The sequence below is a fragment of the Syngnathus leptorhynchus genome, chromosome 2 (genome assembly GCF_054491065.1).
Source record: "Syngnathus leptorhynchus isolate UIUO chromosome 2, UIUO_Slep, whole genome shotgun sequence".
NCBI lineage: Eukaryota > Metazoa > Chordata > Actinopteri > Syngnathiformes > Syngnathidae > Syngnathus > Syngnathus leptorhynchus.
The window spans coordinates 21,665,113-21,671,046 of NC_141196.1; the positions used below are offsets into that span (position 1 = coordinate 21,665,113).

The following is a 5,934-nucleotide window of genomic DNA, read 5'->3' on the forward strand; positions in this document are numbered from 1 at the left end:
AAAACTATTCAATTGGTTTGGGTGGTCGGGAAAACTGCAAAGCTATTGAACAGCCCTTGAATTTCTACATCCCTTGAACGGTATGGCTATCATTATGATTTTAACGATACTATTACTCTTATTTATCAAGACGGTCCTTCAAGGTATTCCTATCGGTACTTTTTTTTAAAACTCCAGAACAAAAACTGTAAGAATTAACAATGTTTTTTTCCATCTTGCGCCACAGAAAGGCAAAGGGGATCATTTCTCCCCCATGCCATGAGATTTTTAATTCGACGTGGGGGATAGGGGTGTGTTCGCAGTCATGATCTTGGGTTGGCGAATGAATAATGTTTGTTGTTATTTATTGATATATTGACACTTTCATCTGCTTTTTATTGTTTATTTAGTCACAGGTATCTGTTGCATCTAATGCATGTCTATTCTCCGCTCTTACCGTATTGCCCCAAATATATATAGATGACCCCGATTATAAGACGATCCCCTCTTTTTCAAGACTCAAGTTTGAAAAAAGACTTTTTGACTCAAGTTTGAAAAAGACTTTATGAACACCAAATTTTATTTTCATACAGAAAAGAATTACAGTACATCTGAAACAAATAAATATAACAATATATTCGAGAGAAAAAGCATGATATCATGATGTCAAAAGCATGCATCATTCAAATCATGCAAAAACTGTCTATCACATCTTAATATCTGAACATTTAAATATGTAAACTAAGTGCAATCCCATTTGTAAATGAATGGCTTCTGGCTTTTGAAATGTAAATAAACCAATCTACCATGATAAAACAACAAAATTACAATAACTGCATTCACCATCAAAGTGAAGTCTAATTGTAACTGTAGTCTTGAAACAAATCTGAATAAGGAAAAACAAATGCAATAAAAGAATGCAAACTGCTATCGCTATTGTTGGGGAGCAATAGGACTGTATCGGGGGTTGGCTCGGATGGTTATGCTCTTTTCGCCCCCGGGTGTCGGTCAGAACACAGGAGGGAAGACGTGGTTTAGTTTTGATTGCTACGGCTACTCGTACGATGCGAGGCAAACTTAAAGGAGCGCGCCGGAGCTGTCAATCACAACAGTGAACAGTAGTAATAATGCAATGTATATCCTCACTTTGTGTCAAAGACGCACACGATCACAGCAACATACTCGGTCGATACCAGCAACTTTTAACTTACCGCTTAAAATGGGTATAATGTCTCGACCCCGAATGTAAGACGACCCCCACTTTATCAGTTTTATTCCAATGCAAAAAACATCGTCTTATATTCGGGCCAATATGGTATTTGTCATGTTTGTCGTGACCGATGTTTATGTTGTCTTTTCATTTATGTATTTAATGTTAATCGATTATTCATTCATACTATTTTGCATGTTTTACAATTTATGTAGCTACTGCATATTTTTCTTTAACCTCTCTTTTGTACCCACTCTTGGGTGTGAATTCTGCTGGTAACTGAATTTCCCTCGGGGAATCAATAAATTCCATAGAGTGTTTGCTTTGGATGTGTTGAACTGAATAATACATTAAAGCCATCAGCCCAATCTCATTACCAATTGTTTTTGTGTACACATGTGACTCGTGAATTCTTTACACACACTTTCAGATTTTAATTCAGTCGCGCCAAAATTCACATGATAAAGAAGAAATTAAGTTTTTGCATGTCGAGACACAAAAGAAAACGTCTTTTATTTCTGTAAACTGAATTTCTCCCAGGGGATCAATAAAGTTTCTACCTACCGACCAACCGACCGACCTGAGATTATTTTTATTACTTGATTTTATACTATGATTATGTTTATTGGTAGTTAGAAAGGTGCAACATAACGGTTGGAAAAAAAAACATTAAAAAATAATAACTCAGCTCCACACCCAGTTTAGTACCAATGCTTGGTAGCCATCCGATGTAGAACTCTCATCCGTGTCACAGGTGAGTTGGAGCCTGTCCCAGCAACTTTGGGTAAGATTCAAAACTTGAACTTCAAAACTGTGGGGCTGGATATGATTCGTATATGAACAAACCTGTAGCGGGCAACGCATTTCAGACCTGAGCCTTGACTGTGAACAAAATCCATGCTCCAAACTGACGTCTGCTAGTGCAGCTGACCGATGGCCGACTGCTGTGTCACACTTTGGTGGTCATACAGAAGGGCAAGACTATTTAGCTCAACCAAGCAGAAGAGGGAAAACACAGATCTTATTCTAGGCATGCAAGCAGGCCCTATTGGGTGAGGAAATTTAGCAGTCTCTCCCTAGGTCGCTGGTTCAAATCTGACCAATTAAAAAGTCCTGTTCAAACTTCTTGTGGTTATTTGGTATTTAATGCTTGCTATGCTAGTATCATTTATCAGCAGGTGACCAACTAGCCGACGTCTGTCTGCCATGCCTCACCGGGCCTCTTCGGCTGCTCTGCTACCTGTGTTGGACACAGATGACCACATGGCTGCCCACCAGTGTGCCGCACCCTCTAACATACAGCTGCACCCTAAGTGAGAGATCAACACCAATGCCCTCTTCCTTGTTGGACCTTGGGTGTAGCCAATCTCCGCCACGCCCCGTCTGCATCTACCCCACATCTACCCTGGACAATGTAAACATTGACTGTGATGCGGCCTTGATGGTGTACTGCTCCTGATTTGCTCTTGACACCTCTTCCACAACCATGGCTTTTCGTTCCCTCTTTGTGGCCTTGGACCAGAGTTGTGGAGGATTTCCCCAGCCAAGCCCCGCTCTCCCTTCTTGCACCTTGCCAACTATCTCCTGATGTTGAAGCCTGCCAATGGCATTGGTGACCTCTGGGCCTGCTTGCCACTTTCAGCCTGTTCGGGTGGGGACAAGTGAATTCTTCACAGTAGGATCTGAGGATGTTTCGCTCAAGAACAAACCTGGCCTTCTCCTGCTTGTAGCCCAAGATTTTGGACTGGATCGGTAGTTGCAGTGCGGTCTCCTGAGCAAGCCTGTGTCAGAGAAGCCTTTTTGTAGCCCTAGCCATTTTCAAATGTAGGAGTTGGCTAGCCTGTCCAGCCCATTCGCTGTTGAGGATGGAATGTCGCGTATCTTCAGTAGTAGCACCCCAATTTCTACTTTCCAGGTAGCTGGCTCTTGTCGATGTTTGCCAGGCCTTCTGCGAGTTGCTTTCGTACTGCCTTGCCTGCCTGCTTGTCTGACAGATCTGCAGTGTACTGCCTCCCAAGGCTTCGGATGGACCGGTTGGCTAGTAGAGGCAATTTCTCGCCTCCTGCGACAAAAATGGTGTTGTCGTTCCTGCTGCCTTTACACAAGGAGAGGGTACGTGATCTGGATGGTTTTATTTTCATCCTTGCCCCCGTCACCAGCTCGTCCAGCCTCTTGATGCACCTTCTTATGCAAGGGGCTGTCTGCAGTACCACAGTGACATCGTCTATATAGCTTCGGAGTGGTGGGAGCCTCTGCCCTTTCTGCAACCTCATTCCTCCTACGGTCTGACGGGCTTCGCGGAGGATGACTTCAAAGGCTGCGACAAACAGTATTGGGGAGATGGAACACCCGATGGCAATGCCTACCTCCAGCTTCTGTCACCCTGTTGTAAAATCCTGGAGGCTGAAACACATCTGGAAGTCCCTGAAGTAGCTGGATACCAGGTTGTTGATGGAATCAGGGCCTTAGAAGAACTCCAAAGGAAAGTGGATGAATTTGTGAGGGACGGAACCGTAGCCATTGGCGATGTTGAGCAACATCACGTGGAGGTCGCTCTCCTCCTGTTTGGCCCTCTGGATCTGCCCCCAAATCATGAAAGAATGCTCCACGCATCCTGGAAAACCTTGCACTCCTGCTTTCTGACAGCTGGAGTCGATATAGTCATTCTCTGTGAGGTAAGATGTTAGTTTCTTGGCCATGACGGCAAAAAGACCTTTCCCTCGACATTCAGAAGTGCAATGCTTCTGAACTGGCTGATGCTGTGGAAGTCCTGTTCTTTCGGAATAAACACCACCACGGCTCTTTGCCAATCTGATGGTATGAGTCGGTTCTCCATGCTGTGCTCATGAAAAAAAAATCTGCAGCTTCGGTCTTATAATGTATTATTTATGGCTCGCCTGCACTGTCAAACTGAATAAAAAAAAAATATCATGAAACTTGAAACTGTAATTCCTCCTATTACCAAAAGGTGGTAGCACCACCTCTCTCCGCTCATTTCTGCCATGGCGACTGCAAAGAAAACGAGAAAAGTTGACATTGAAGGGCGTTGCTTTTAAGAGAAATGGGAATTCTATTTCTTCTTCACTGAAAATCAAGGCAATTGTGTTTGTCTTGTTTAAGGATTTCTACCTAAAACGACATCATCAAACTAAACATGCTAACACATACGACAAGCTAATAGGGAGTGGCCGCACTGATAAAGTGAAGCAGCTCCAAGCTGAACTGGCATCACAACAGCGATAGCTCGACCAGTAAATTGAGAGCTTTGCCTTTTGAGAGCTTCACCACGACGAACCGATAGAGTCCGCATCAGAGCCGACCGACGCTGCACCGATCCACCTGTTGATCTCACGCTCCATCCTCCCCTCGGTCGCAAACAAGACCCTGAGATACTTGAATTCCTCTACTTGGGGCATGATCTCCTCCCTGATCCGGAGAGGGCATTCCACCCTTTTCCGACTGAGAACCATGTACTCAGATTTAGAGGTGGTTATCCTCATCCCGACCGCTTCACACTCGGCTGCGAACCGCTCCAGTGAGAGCTGGAGATCACAGCTTGAAGAAGCCAACAGCACCACGTCATCTGCAAAAAGCAGAGACGCAATGCTGAGGTCTCCAACGTACGTCCTGATAACTACTGAAAACACTTATATGTGTTGAACTGACCACCAAGATACTTTGACTTTTTCACACAGGATAGGCTCTACACAACTACAGGTTGTGCTCAGTTTACGACGTCGATCTGTTCTTACGTGGCAATGTAAACTGAATTTCGGTGTAGGTCGGGACAGTAATAAAATAAAACAGTACGGTAATAATAAAAGAGAAATCAATTCCTTACCTTTATTCCTGTTGTTGGCTTGCACACTGGAAGGGGAATTGCAAGAGAGAGACGACGCAACATTCCAAAATAGCGTATACCATGTGAGTGGTACGCCAGCTGACAAAGACTTTGTATCATTTGCCTAGTGCAGCTGCTTTTGCTTTCTGGTGTTAGCTGCTTGCCCTAATGGTTGTACTCCTCCCAACAGTGAAGAGTGCACCTACCCACCTGCTACTGTGTAATTGACACTGACTGGATGTTTTCACCCAGCAAGGGACCCTTAATGAACAAACTACCATTGGGCTGCTCTCTGCACTAACATAACTCGGAGCCCAGAGTAGTCGGGACAGACACTCCCATCCTTTAGCCCTTCTTGGGGTAGACGCCAGGCCTTTCATGTTTGCCCAGGCCGACTGCCAACAACCAAGTGAATAATTCACAACCTTCTGGAAAGACCAGCCATAACATAGTCTCTGTTTATTAGAAAAATCAGTGTCTGCATACAGCACATGTTCTCACTTTCGTTGTTTTGTCACCAAATATTTTGTTATCCTGTATATAAACAAAGCAGTTGAGCAACACAGACATGTTAGTATTATCTATTATTATTTATTATCATATTATGTAGTATTACCTTTGGATAATTTGTCCCACTACTCCTTGATGTCCCACTACTCCTTGATGACGGACTGGGATAGGCTCCAGCACGCCCGCAACCCCCATGGGGACAAAGCGGTACAAAAAACGGATGGATGGAACTCAGAAATGACAAAGATGTTCAGAAATATACTGAAATATTCCAAAACAACAGAAGTGAGTTCCTCCTTCCTGTGTCTAAACATTCCTGACCTGTCTGGTGGGTTGGTTCCTTGGTCTACGACTCTATGTCATGACATTGTCTGCTAGTGTTCTCTGAAAAAGC

The 5,934-nt window shown here is 44.0% G+C and overlaps 1 pseudogene; it reads right to left on the reverse strand.

Moving 5' to 3' along the window:
* Positions 1–2,578: 2,578 nt before the first annotated feature.
* Positions 2,579–4,689, reverse strand: LOC147061238 (uncharacterized; annotated as a pseudogene).
* Positions 4,690–5,934: the final 1,245 nt, after the last annotated feature.